A 14,528-nucleotide genomic window follows, 5' to 3' on the forward strand; every position below is an offset into this window, starting at 1 on the left:
ACAACAATTACCCTCAACTGGGGCAGCTCCCTTCCAGGGGACAGGGTCCTTTATTGTGTGAACAGCTGGCTGCCAGCATTTATCCATCCCTGCCTCTTGACTGTGGGTGTGATGTCTCCAGCACGTGAGTTCCTAACACCATGCCCTCCCCACTCTGATGAAATGCACCCTTGAACTGGGAGCCAAAGTAAACCTTTCTTCCCTTGTCAGGCATTTTGTCACAACAAGATAAGTAGCTATTACATCCTCCTTGTGGCTTTGTCATGTAGGCTCTCTTTCTGCCCTGCTGTTCCTTGATGTCTTTTTAGTTTAAACTTAAAGACTACATTTATTTATTGTGTGTGTGTGTGTGTGTGTGTGTGTGTGTGTGTGTGTGTCTGGGTACAAGTTGCAGGTGTTGGTTCTCTTTTTCCATCTTGTGGGTCTTAGGGATAGAATTCAGACTTGGCAGCCAGTGCCTTTACCTGCTGAGCCACTCATGGGCGCCATTGCCGTGTCGTTTATTCTTGGTCATGCCTCCGCCGCATTTCCCTACTCTTCGCTCGTCGTTTCCATGCTGCCGTCCACGGTATTTACAGCTGCAGCTGATCACCATTACCCATCTGTTCCTACCGTTCCTGCTGCGCTTCCGTAGGTTGTCTCAGAGACAATGCGTTGGTAGCGTTCCACTCCTTTGCCCGTCCTTCCTTGCGTCCACAGGCCACAGAGAAGGCACACATGCTTCACAGAAGCTGCAAACACGGGTCCTTATCTGGGAACCTGTGAAGCCATCGCTAAACGGCCACAGCGTAACTTTCCACCAAGGCACCTCAGGATATTACTCATTTGTTATGACAAACTGCCGTGAGCAGTCAACTCACAGATGACTAGTCAACTCAACGGCACCTGATTTCTCCTCTAGCTAGTTCTGTGGCCTTGCTCATAATGAAAATTTAATGCTCTGCTCCCTTGCAAGGAATTGCACACATAGATTGCGGAGGTAGTCTCCACAGAGGACTCCTCTCTTTCAGGAGAGGCTGTGATAGCAACAGCTAGGGGCATGTGGAGCTCTGTGGTTACAGCGTGGAGAGACTGACCACATAGGATGAAGCTGCTTAGATCAATGCACTCTTGCCAAAGTGAGGCCAGGCTGTCACACCTATTTTATTTTCTCAAGACTCCCACTGGGAGACCTTGTTATTGCTGTGGTTTAGAATTGAAGCTGGGTAAAAGACTGCATCAACTGTGAGTAAGGCCATGCTCTGGAATCTCCTGTGTCAAGAGGAGGAAAGAGGATGTTTCCGTATGTCACAACCCATTTCATTACTGTGGGGGAAGTTCTCCTCAGACATGGCTGAAATCTCTCGCCTGGGAATAGCAGGCATCTCCAACAAATAGCTGTATCAAAGCCACATAGTTATAAGTTTAATGTTCCAAAGTCCATTTGGGACATGACAGAGACGCTAACTTCTCTGAAACATAAGATCAGTGTTAAGTTTCAATTTCTCTGCTAACGCTCTTGGGCTATACTTTCCAAAATACCGAATCAGCCCCAGAAAGCTCGTCAACATGAAACTGAACTAAATGAAAATGAATTAAAATGAAATTCAGAATTTAGTTCTTCAGTCATGCTAGTCACATTTCAAGCGTTCTTGAATGTAGCTACATGTATGGCCGAGTGGCTGCCATATTTTCCGTACAGTTAAACAGTGCAGTAGACTTGCGTCTGAGCCAAGATGTTCCCGGCAGCGCCGTTGGCATTGCATGTGTGCTGTGTGTTCAGAACCAAGGCTGCAGTGATATCTCGGCGCAGTGTGGTTGAGGATTGGTTGTCTGATTTTGAATGGATTTGTGGCCATTGTATGCCAACCATTTGGCAACTCTCACATTCAGTTACGTGACCCACATCTATCTGGTCATTGCAGCCCCCACGTTTAGAAGCCGCGATTCATATCACACAACTTTTACCTTTCTCTCAGCTAAATAAATGCGTTTCTCCTTAAAGCCTTTTGCCTAATGTGCATCTGAGGAAATCATCAAGGGGCTCTTTGTCTGTTAAAGTCAGAGGCTGGTGTGGTAAGCAAGAGTTTGTTATTTATTTTCTGTTGTTTCTCTACTGTGGCTAGTATCTTCTGTGATCCACATGAGTTATTTATTTATTTTTTTTTGCATGCCTTTGCATGGTTGTGTGAATTTAAATTGCCTGGATGTGAAGGAGGCCGAGAGCCCAATCATTCAAGAAAGGACATTTGGGAAATGATGCACTGTGAGGCTCGTAACTGTTCTGTGACGTTTTTATTCCTACCTATTCTCCTACCTTAAATAAGAGCTGTGTGCACCAAAAATAGAGCACATGTTTCAGTGTGGCTAAAGCTTCCATGAGATTTTGAAGGAGGTTCATTTGAAATGACTCAAGATAGATTACAGTGGCTATCCAGGGTGAAGTTTATTCTGCATTTCAGCTGGAAGCTATGTGTTTGCCTCATAGGAATACTTTGAAGACGAGATTAATTTTAAAAAAAGCACTAAGTAGCATGAAATAGGAATAAACAGACATAAAATAAACTGTGGCATGTGAAAAAATATCTCATCTCTATTTTTTCATCGCTAGGCTTCGCAGATTAGTACTGGTTTTTGTGATTTTTGACTAAATTACCTCTTGGAGAAGAGTCCACTGCAGCCAACTAGTATTTATGGCATCTTCTTATCCACGCTATCCAGAGGTTCAAAATCCAGAGAACTGTTTGGAATAATGAAGCCAAACATTGTCTTCTGGCTCCACCTGGTCATGACAGTCCTCTTCAGTGATGGCTGAGGAGGGATGGCTCATCACATGACCGTGTTGACCAAAATGTCACCTAACGTGGCCATCCTTCAGCTTCTTCCCAGCATAGGAGAGTTTGGCTCGTGGCTTTTTCTAAGGCTTAATAAAAGCTCCCAACACAGTGCTATTATTATTTCACTTGAGATTCAAGGCTAATTCATTTTTTTCTCCTCTATGACTTAAAATTTAAAAATGGAAATGTAATTTATGTACAGTGAAATGCACACATTTTTAGTACATTCCTTGATGAGTTTTGACAAACACATACATCATAGAACCCACCATCAAGCAGAAGAAGATTCGTATCTCCTTGGTAAGTTGACTTCACCCTTTCCCAGTCTACCTTCTCACAGGACTGATCACTCCAGCTCATCTAGAATTTCATATAATGCTGTTCGACAGCACACATCCTTCTGTATGAGGCATTCTTCATTTTCTATGAATTTTAATTAAACATTAAAAGATTGGAAAAGACCCTTGGTAGAAAGGCTAATTTTAAAAATATGAAGAGAATGACTTGGTTTTTTTAGAAATGTCTTTCTAACTTTTGATGGGGTGACCATGTGGGTTTTGACAGGTTAGTTAAACTCTCTAAGCCCCAATTACTACTTTAAAAAGACTGCTAAAATATCACCTTTCAACATTTTTACTGTGATAAAGTAAAATAGCCATCATTTTGTCCATTTCTCCTTCCTTTAGATAAGTATGTTTAACAGCAGAAGCTAACACATCATCATTTTGGCCAATTGTGTGGCCGTATGTTAGTATACCTGCTCATTACAATCAGCATAAGTGAGTATCAGTTGCTAAGTAAGCTGAATCCAAATTATACAATCATGTGTTTGTGTGTGTGTGAAAGAGAGAGGATTTTCACTTGATCTTAACTGCATCTCCTATTAAAAATAGCTGTCATTATCTTCTATAGATCAGAAACCGAAACACAATGTGGATTTAAAAAAATCCGACCTGTAGCACTCAAGAGTTCATGTCTAGTGGGTTATTACTATGTCCCCAGACAAGGGGGGGGGGTGGATCTAGGAATCTCTAGTCTTGTGACTTCTCTGCACCCAGGAGAGATTCCAGTGCAATTGGGACCCAAGTTGAACAGACGCATGCTTCGCTGAAGAGGTCTATATGCTTTCTGCGTCATAGCCAGGTGGTTCTTGGCTGTTGCCCGAGTCCCTTCTTTATTGATTCATTCACGAACAGGTGGTGCTGTTCTAGCCACTTATGACCCTGTATGGCAGTAAGGATTCTGGTTACTGGGAAGTCAGCAGTATGTAAATCGAGAGAGGGAGGGAGGGAGAGAGACACACAGAGACAGAGAGACAGAGAGACAGAGAGAGAGAATCTATGCTCTGACTCAGGAGGATGGACATGAAATTTATTTATTTAATGTTCTGGTCAGTGAGCTACACAGACCTGAGACAAGCTGGGAGAGAGGAGCTCTAGCCAGAGAGAGCAGGAATTCAGAAACAGCAAGGCAGTCGGGTACTTGGGCATTTTCCAGGAACAGTTGGGAAGCCAATGAGCTTGGAACAGGCTGAGGCAGAGCAGGGGGACAGACAATAGCCATACTTAACCAATAGTGGATTACACACCAACCCAAGGAGTTTTGGTTTTATTGTGACATTCAAAGCCGCTGGAGGAATCTGAGTGGAGAATGTACATAATTGGACTCGTTATTATAACGGCTCATTATGGCTTCTGAAAAGGCCTCACGGAAGCAGGGAGACCAGTTAGTAGACGGTCATAACAGTTCAGGCAAGAGGCATTGCTGGGTTAGGTGGGCTTGGTCATGGTGGAGATCATGAGGAGTGGTTGGATTTTGCATGTGACCCATGGGACTTGCTGACAGAGGGGCTGTTATTTGTGAAGGAGCGGTTTGACACGTGCCAGTGGGTTTCTCTCGAGCTGTTAGGGAGGAATCGCCATTGACTAAGATGGAGACCGCAGAGAGAGGAGCAGGCTTGGGAAACAACACCAGGAGTTCATGTTTCAGATGCGGTGAGTCTAGATGAGCAGAGATGCAGGTTGGACAGATGAATATGTGAGCTGGAGTTTAGGGACAAGAGTGCTCAGAGATGGGTTGAGGTTAAAAGCAGAGCTTAAAGGAGCATGCATCAAGGAGTGGACACAGAGGCAGAGAAGGAAGGTGACTGAGACCTCTACAGCTGATGAAACGTGGCTTAAAGCACAATTGCTTGGTTATCAGAATGTTATGGGAAGCTTTTATTCTCTTCTTATTTCTGAATGTTTTCTTGCCTGTTCCTTACCTACACACTCCTTGCTATAGTTTCTTCATTTTCTCTCTGGCTGAAAACCATCCCTGTATACCACTTGCTCTGGAGGCCTCAAAGATTACCAGGCACAGAAGTTACAATTGGTTACAATTCTTTTTAACTCTTTAGAAGTGAAGGGGAAGGCATGGTGGGTGGAATAGGAAAACAAGGACATCATTTGTGGGCTTTCGGATCTTAACAATGTGGGGAACCCTTTGCAAAAGTTCTGTCCTCCCTTGAGAAGAAAAGACAAGCATGACAATCACTTTGCTTTAATCCATGACCTTGGGAACCTCCTTCATCTTCTAGCCAGAGAAATAAAATTTGACGTTGTTGAGTTGTGAATAGGCAGAAATAATTCCCCCATTATCTTTTTCTGATCATATGATCTCCAGGTTGTTTGCAAAAGTCACTCTGAGAATAAGGGAAAGATGAAACCAAAGATAATGTATCTGCAAATGTTTATATTTTTCCTAGTCATTATGGGTGTATAAACAACTCTAAACTTCAGTGAAATAAAACAGACAAGTCCTGTTGATGACTTTGGATTAGACTCAGCAGGTGTGGTTTATCTTACTTCATAATGTCCCCAGCATTAGGATAGGAGACAGGAAGTGTGAGAGCTGGAATCTTCTGGAGGTTCACTTGCTAGCCAGGCTCCATCTTCAACCAGCAGACATTAGTACGGTTTTTCTCTATATGGCTTTTCTATGTCTCTGTTGTTGGCTTTGTCTATGTACCTTCTCATCAGAGAAAGTGCTAGGCTCCGTATTGGCCCTCCCAAGCAAGTTGACACAAAATAGAAAGAGTATTATTTTTTCCAAAAAGTTCCTAGCTTATCAATATTAATATTGATCCCAAAGCTTCGTGGAGATTTCACGGACCAGAGTTTCACAGTTCTAAAAGTATCACGCTGAGGTGGAATTTCATTGATTAACTTTATTTTAACCAGCCTTGGAATAATAAATAGCACCTTAGACTGTTAGACAATTACATTTCTTCATGTTAAATAACATCCTGTGCTAGATGTTATGTGTTACGTCAACTTAGCACAGGCCATCTGGGAAGAGGGAACCCAAATTGAGGAAATGCCTACACCAGATTGCCTGTAGGCATGTCTATAGGCATATCTTCCTGATTAATGATTGATGTGGGAGGGCCTTGCCCACTGGGGGAGATGCTGTCTTCAGGCATGTGGTCATGGGTTGTATATGAAAGCAGGCTGAGTATGTCATAGGCGATAAGCCAGTAAGCCATGGCTTCTTCTGCTCTGTTCCTACCCCTGGTTTCCCATCCCGATTTCCCTCAGTGATGGGGTGTGACTTGAGAGCTGTAAGATAAAATAAACCCTTTACTCCCCAAGTAGCTTTTGGTCACTGGTGTTTTATCACTGTGATAGAAGCACTAACTAATACCAACATTTAGTACACAATAGACTAGTTGGTGTTCAAGAGTGACTGTACTTAAACAGAGAGCCAGGCAGAGGCTGCATCCCCTGAGAAGTCACGCAGTATCATGTCTGACATTCTATAATGGTAGGGGCATCTTAAGGTTATCCAAGCTCAGTGATAGGGATATTGGTGCCACGTTTCAGTGGTAGGAGTACCAACCACATCGCAAGGGGAACATGCATGAGGGCATTCATTCTGTTAGCGTTTAAGGCTGTAGGGTTCAATATGCCCTTTTCATAGATCCTTAGTTTTGGATAAGCCTCCCTAAACAGTGCATTTCACTTATTGTCCTACTTTAGCCCTCTCTAAGTCTTCCTTTCCACAGTATTCCACCCTACTTTGCCATTGTTTGTACTTTACCATGCTCACTTCTCTTCAGACCTCTTCCCTGCCTCCCAGCCCTCATGGCATCTCGTGACATGTGGCACCTTCTGATGTTCACCTCAACATAAACACAGCTATCTGAAGATGTGAGTTTAAGATTTGCATATGAGAGAGAATATAAGGCATTTTTATTTCTGGGCCCCACGTTGCCTCATTTAGTATAATATTTCCTAGTTGCATTTTTTTTTTGCAAATTTTATTTTAATAAAACTTTATTTTATTTATTTTATTTTATTTTTAAGCTGAATAGAATACCATTGTGTAAATGTACCACATTCTCATAATCCACTCATCTGGAACACCTAAGTTGGTTCCACTTCCTAGCCCTTCTGACTAGAGCAGCAATAAATAAAATCGTGCAGGCATCTCTATTGCAGCTCCTTCCAGGGAGTGGTTGCATCATAGGGCAGATCCATTTTTAACTTTTTCAGAAACCACACTGATTTAAATACTGGCTGTGAGAGTTTATACTCCCAGCAACAAGGTAGAATGGTTTTCCTTTCCCCACATACTTACCAGCACTTGTCATGACTTTTTGGCATGAGACAGGATATCGAAGTCATTTTATTTTGCATTTTCTTAATGGCTAAAGATTGTAAACACTCTTATTTTATTTTATTGAGCCAGGATCTCACTATGTAGCCTGGAGTAGGCTGGCCTGGAGAAAGCTATGTAAACCAGGCAAGCATTGAACTCACAGATCTCTATCTGTCTCTGCTTCTCAAATGCTGAGGTTAAAGGCATGTGCCATTATACTTGGGATGATGCTAAACACTTTTACTTATTAGTCATTGGCATTTCTTCTTGTAAGAACTCAATGCTTAATTTCATGGCCCATTTTTTTTTTTGGTACTCATTGATTTGAGTATTTATTTTCTTGATGTTTAGTTTTTTTGAGTCCTTTGTTTTTCCAGTCCTTTATTCTAGTTATTAATCCTCTATTAAACATGTAACTGAAAGATTTCCTGTTGATATATCAATATCCCATGGAGTTTGCATGAACCAGATATTTTTAGTCTTCAAAGCATCATACAGGTGAGGTTGAATTTCATCAAATGGCTCTATTTAGTAAATCTTGAAATATTAGGACCTCAGACTACTGGAGTATCAAGTTCTACAAATGTTGAGATTTGGCTGTGGTAACGCAGGCATCCAAGGAAATGGAGAATACTATGAAAAGATTATGGGATCCAGGCTGACATGGTAAAGGGTAGATAGTATTTTGTGGTCAAGGAAAAGTGAGTGTGTTAGTCAGAGTTTTCTAGAGGATCAGATATGATGGGATAAAAAGCATACATACACACACACACACACACACACACACACACATATATATGTATATATATATATATGTTTTCATAATCACTGTACAAATTTATACTCTCACCAACAATACAGAAGGGTTTCTTTTCCCCCATATCCTTCCCAACATTTGTCATGGTTTCTCCAAAATTGCTCTGGAGCTTCCTTTCAAATGAACAAAAGCTAAATAATTGCTTTAACAAAAATATTTTTTAAGTGTATGGATGTTTTGCCTGCATATACACCTGTGTGCCGTGCGCATGCAGTACCCACAGAGGCCAGAAGAGAGTGTTGGGTCCCCTGGAACCAGCATCACAGATTCCTGTGAGTGGCTGCTGGGTTCAGTGAAGAAAGGTTGGGATCCTCCGGAAGAGCAGTCTGTGCTCTTAGCCATCGAGCCACCTCTCCAGGCAACATGATGTCCACAGATCATTTAAAACCAATCCTCGGGGAGTTCTGTTGCTTTTAAGTCTTGAAGACCATTTGGCCTGGAGGCTCTCAGTTGCCCTCTATAAAAATAATCATTACTCAAGAGCATCTTAATTCCTTTTTTTTTTTTTTTTTTTTTTTTTCTGGTTTGATGTTGAGTATTTTTAGCCATTCGTGATCTCATATTTGTTGAACCTGAGGTATTCTGTCTTTGAATTCCCCTCCAAACAATCAAATGTAGTTTAGGAAAGGGAAACGCATCTGCGCCCCTGTTCCTTTCAGAGGCATAGGAGGGTGTGCTAGATGAGAGCTTCAGCAGGGACAGGCCCCAGGAAACACTGCACCCCTCTTCACTCACACGGGGACTTGGGGAGCATGCTTCTGAGCAGATGTATGGCTTTTAACAAAAGCTGCATTCCCAGAAACTGCATTGAAAGAAATCCCTTTACTCATATCGGCTAGCTTTTGTGCATTCCTGAAAACGTGCCTCAAGCAGGTTGAGTCAGAACAAGCCTTGTTATGGGCTCATGCTATAGCCATGCACCCTAAGCTTTCTGCCATATGGCTTTTCTGATATCAAGGCCTGGGGTTCAGCTCCAGATTAAAAATATGCAAGTTTTAGACATTCCTTTCTGACAGGAGCCACCTTTGACCAATGGGAGAGAGAGGGGTGTGGATACATGGTTCTCTGATTTATCTCCAGGGCAGACACTTGTAAGATGCAGTTCCCAAGGCTCCTGGAGTATCCTGATAGGTTAAGCAGAGGGTGCTGGCAGAGGTGGCCAACTCAGTAACATACCTCAGTGTTGGCTCTGTCTCCTCCCTGTCCAGTGCTTTACAACCTGGAAACTATAGTCCCCCAAATCGCATAGACAAGTTTTTGCTTCAAATTCTCCTTTGGTGGGAAACCAAGGCTAGTATAGAACTCTTCTTCACAAACTACAGGGATAGTTTTTCTCTTGAGTCTTGCCCTTTTTGTTAAACTATAGCAAGAGCCGAAAAGAGAAGCAAGCAAGCAAGCCTTCATAGGTTTGTTATAGGTGTGTGAATGGCCATGCCTAAGCATATAACAATGTGAGAAAAATGGCTGCCATCATTGTTTAGCTGTCCACACCAAGAGAGAAGTAGATGGTGCAAGCATCATTTATAGTTGATGTTAACATGTACCCTCTCAGAGTTACTGGAGGTTCAAACCCAACCTTCCCTTTCCATTCTTAGTTTAAGTTCTTTCCAACTTGATGCCTAGAACATTTGGGAGGATGCCAGAACACTTATAGAGCAGATCAGCTGGTTTACATGGAAACATTGGAATTGCTGCTGCTTGGGATAATTTACATTATATTCTCATCAATACAGAAAATTAAGAATATAATTTACATTATATTCTCATCAATACAGAAAATTATGGAACGGTTGAATTGGTTGGTAATGGTGTAATATGACACTATCTTGTTAGACTAGAAATGTCTAATGAGCACTTCCATGCACTGTCAGCACGGCTACTGAGAGTGTGTTCTTTAAGGGACTTGAAGGGAGCATCTGGGGCACAGATGGCTTACTGGTCAAGTGTATGTTGTGGTTAGACCAGGGTCTGGATCTCCAGAATCCAAGAAAATGCCATGTGGGTGTGGTGCTCCACCTATAACCCACCCAGCTTCGACAGAGGTGGAGACAAGGGATCCCACAGCTAGACCAGCCGATTCAATGAGCTCCTGTTTCCAATGTGCCCCAACATATATGATCAAGAGTGATCAAGGAAAACATGCAGCAACGTCTGGCCCCTGCACATGCACACATGTGCACCCCCGCACGTGTGAAAAGCAGAGAGAGGGCTAGATGATCTTCACAGGCAAAGCCTGGTCCTTAGCAAACTCCCGAGATTTACAACTGTGGAGAAGAAACCCCGGTGACCATTTTCATGGTCAGTTCTTGAAAAGGAATTTACCTGCTTCAAAAGATGAAATTTCATCTCAATCAGAGGAGAGGGCTTCTAAAAATTTTTTCATTCACTAAGGGTGCTCAAATTGTGTTTTACTCATTCAAGAGTGCTCCAAATGGTTGCTGGCCTATTCTTCCAGTAGTCTAACTTGAGTAATAACTTGGTACCACACGGGTTCCTCCCTCCCCCTCTCTTCCTTTCTCTCTTTCTCTCTCTCTCTCTCTCTCTCTCTCTCTCTCTCTGACTCCCTCTGTCATGTATATATGGTGTTCATGTGTGTGCAGGTATGCATACCTGCGTGTGCACAGAGAGGCCAGTGAAGAGATCAGATGCCTTGCTCTATCATTCCACCTTATTTCTTTGATGCAGAGTCTCTCACTGATCCTTCTGTCTCTGCCTGCCGCAGCAGCACTGGGGTTGTAGGCATGCACTTTAGCCGTACCTGGCTGCTTACTTAGCTCTGGAATCCAAATTCAGGTCCTCATGCTTGCACATCGAGTCCTCTTACACACTGAGCCATCTCTTTCTTCAGCTTGGTCCTTTCATCCTTATTCTTTTTTTTTTTTCCTTTTTTTTATGGCACAAGAGGAAAACTAGAGAAAACCTGGAATCACCCCGTTCCTTGAATTGTGGGTGATTATCCATCATGAAATTCCTTTTGCCTTCTGTTCTACTTTACATCACTTCGCTTTCCTTGATGAGTCACAAGTATCACAACTGCACATATGTTCCTGTCTGAAATCTCTCAATAGTATAACAGTGCATAGGGGAATCTTCAATGTTGGTTGTAGAAATTACAATGACTTTGGTTGTGGCGATAGAAAGCTAGGACGAGTGAATGAAGCAGAGATGCTATGGCCTCCCGCAGATTCAAGGGCAGAGGTGGCTGTTGGGGTGCATTGTGTGGAAGGTGTGTCTCTGTGTACTCAGTTATTGCTAAACCCGCAGAGAGCTGAGCACTAGCCGGGTCTTGCTATTGTTATTTCTATGGCCCATCACAGACCGGTCTTATATTTGTAAACATTCATCCTTTCTCACTTGCCTATTGGATGTAATAAAGAGCTGATGGCTAATATATGGGCAGAAAATGGAGGGCATAACCTCCAAAAAGTGAGAGGGAGGGAGAGGGGCAGGGGTGGGGGAGGGGGAAAGGGAGAAAGACTGGGAAAGGAAAGCAAAGGCAGGAGTTTTGCCAGGGGGGCAGGAAGGTGAATAGACAGAGGTGAATCAGACTCAGGGTGGCAGAGATGGCCACCTGGTATGATGTAGTGCCAGAATTAGTCAGGTTAAGCTAGAAAGCTGGTTGGAAATCTGCCCATCTAACTAAGCTTTAAAATATTAAACAGCTTCTGTGTCATTATTTGGACCGCTGGCATTTCCTAAAGCCCAGCTTTAGGTGGAGACGTTTGACTAACGTCCTATGGGTCTTTTGACTTTTTGCTCCTGTCCTGGTTATTTATTTGGTCGACTTGACTTAAGCCAGAGTTATTTGGGGAAATGAAACCTCAAATGAGAAATGGTCCCCGCCAGACTGGCCAGCAGGCAAGCCTCGAGGGCATTTTAACGAGTAACAATAGTTATGTGAGGGCCAAACCCATCATGCGCAGCACAACTACTGGGCAGGTTAACTTAAGTTGTGTAAGAGAATTTAGTAAGCTCGTAAGTTAGGGTTCCTCCATGGCTTCTGTTTCAGTTCCTGCCTCCAGGTTCCTGACCTGACCTCCCTCAGCAAAAAGACTGTTACCTGGAAGTGTAAGATGAAATACAATCTCCCCCCCCCCCATTAGCTTTTGGTCATAGTGTTTTATCACAGCAGTAGAAACCCAGCTGAGATAACATTTGTTTTCCTACCTCATGTCTAGCTTATTATTTCACCTGGATTGCTCTCCTCTCATGAGAAGAAAACATGGCTGTTAATAGATCTACCTGGATAGCTAATTTATAATTTTAGTCACATGTCGAGAGAAGGACTCACTTTGTTTTAGATATCCAGGTCCTGATGAGGGCTCCTAAGTGGGTGGCATGGATCAGACCCTTCTCTCTAGAACGAACACAACAGTTTGGATAGTTTGCAAGAGTCATTGGCCCACTTAACAGAAGCCATATGTTCTAGGGGTTGCCATGTTGGGAGTGGTTCAGAGGATGGGAAGGATGGCTTGGAGAAGAAAGGCAGAGGTGTCACTGGATGGTTACAGCAGTAATTGGTGCTCACATTGTTCTAAGAGAATCAGAACCTTATAATCAATAAGGTAAATTACACGCACGTTACCAAATGCTTGGAATATTGAATAATTCATGAGGGAGATGGAATATTAAAAAAAAACTTGTTCCTGATTATTATATGGATGGAGACAATGTAACAATTCAGGAAAAATGTGCACATTTTCTGAAAATGTGTGAATATCAAAATGTTTGGCAGTAGAAAGGAAATATTAAATCATTATAGTTTCCCCCCCCCCCTTTGCCCTGTGATTGAATAATATTTCAGTCAAATGTGCACTTACTTTTGTAGCTGTGGTTGTGTGTTGTGTCGTCTTTCAGTCTGTTATATTAAGTGACTGTTACGTTAAATGAGCATTATTTTCCCCTTTTAGCATGCTTTGTTAGTCAGGGTTCTCTGGAGGAACAGAATCAAGAGAACACATATTGTATATTATTATTCTAAAAGGGCATTTGTTTGTTGCTCTGCTGCATTGTTTCCCCTGTGGCTGGTGTTGTTTTACCTAAGGACACTTTCGTATGATTACGTAATTTGCTTTGATCGTATTCCCTGTTACCCATTCCCCTCCTTCTTTAATTTTCTCCTTCTGTTTATTATTCCCTTTGCTCTCTAGGCCAGCAGTTCTCAACCTGTGGGTGATGACCCTTTGGGTCACCTTTGGAATGACTCATTCACAGGGGTCACATATCAGATATGCATATCAGGTATTCACATTATGATTCATAACAGTAGCAAAATTACAGTTATGAAGTAGCAATGAAATAATTTTATGGTTGGGGGTCACCCCAACATGAGGAATAGTATTAAAGGGTCAAACCATTAGAAAGGTGGAGAACAACTGCTCTAGGCAATTTCACTCCCACTTTTGTACCATATGTAAACGTATGATTTTTTTTAAATGTGATTTATTAGTTTTATTTATACATATGAGTGCTTTGCCTGTATGTATTCATGAATGCATGTATGTATGTGTGTGTGTATGTATGTATGTGTACCATGTGCATTCTGGGTGCCCATGGAGGTGAGAAAAGGTCATCAGATGACCTGGAGCTGATACAATTGGTATTCATCTAGAGGTATTCAGGCTAGAGAGGCAAAGAACACAGAGCTGTTCAGCCTAAGAAGGTAGAAGCCTCTGAACAAGAGAGAGCAATGACGCAGCTCAGCCCAAGGCTGTGTGCCTGGATGCTCTCTGGAGAGCAGATGGTGTGCATCTGTAATGAAGGGCTAAAGAGACCGGAGTCTGAGGCCCACGCACAATGGTTCCATCAAGCGCACTTGTTCAAGAAGAAAGGAGCTCGGGCATGCTGTCTGGCTCCCTCCTTTGCTTTGCTTTTATTTCATTTGGGTCACCAGCCTGCTTGATTGTGCCTCTAACTTTCAGGGCAGGACTTCATTCCTCATTGCTGTCTCTTATACCTGTCTCTTAGGAAGCACATCCAAGAGTGTGCACTGTTAATCGACTAGGCATCTCGCTCAGTCTAGTTGACTTGACAAGATTAACCATCACAGATGCCAGCATCTAATTAGTGATGTCAGTCCTTGTAGATCTAGTCATTCCTCTAAGTCACTATGAAACCCTACATCATAGAGTGCGGTGCTCCTTATTGTTAATTGTGCAAGCACAATGATTAAGCAGTTCTGTCCTGGGGGTCTATTGCTTGGATTTGAATGCTCAGCTTTGCCACTTACATTGTACAGTCTTCATACAATCTTT

This window comes from Meriones unguiculatus, chromosome 6 (genome assembly GCF_030254825.1).
Source record: "Meriones unguiculatus strain TT.TT164.6M chromosome 6, Bangor_MerUng_6.1, whole genome shotgun sequence".
Classification (NCBI taxonomy): Eukaryota; Metazoa; Chordata; class Mammalia; order Rodentia; family Muridae; genus Meriones; species Meriones unguiculatus.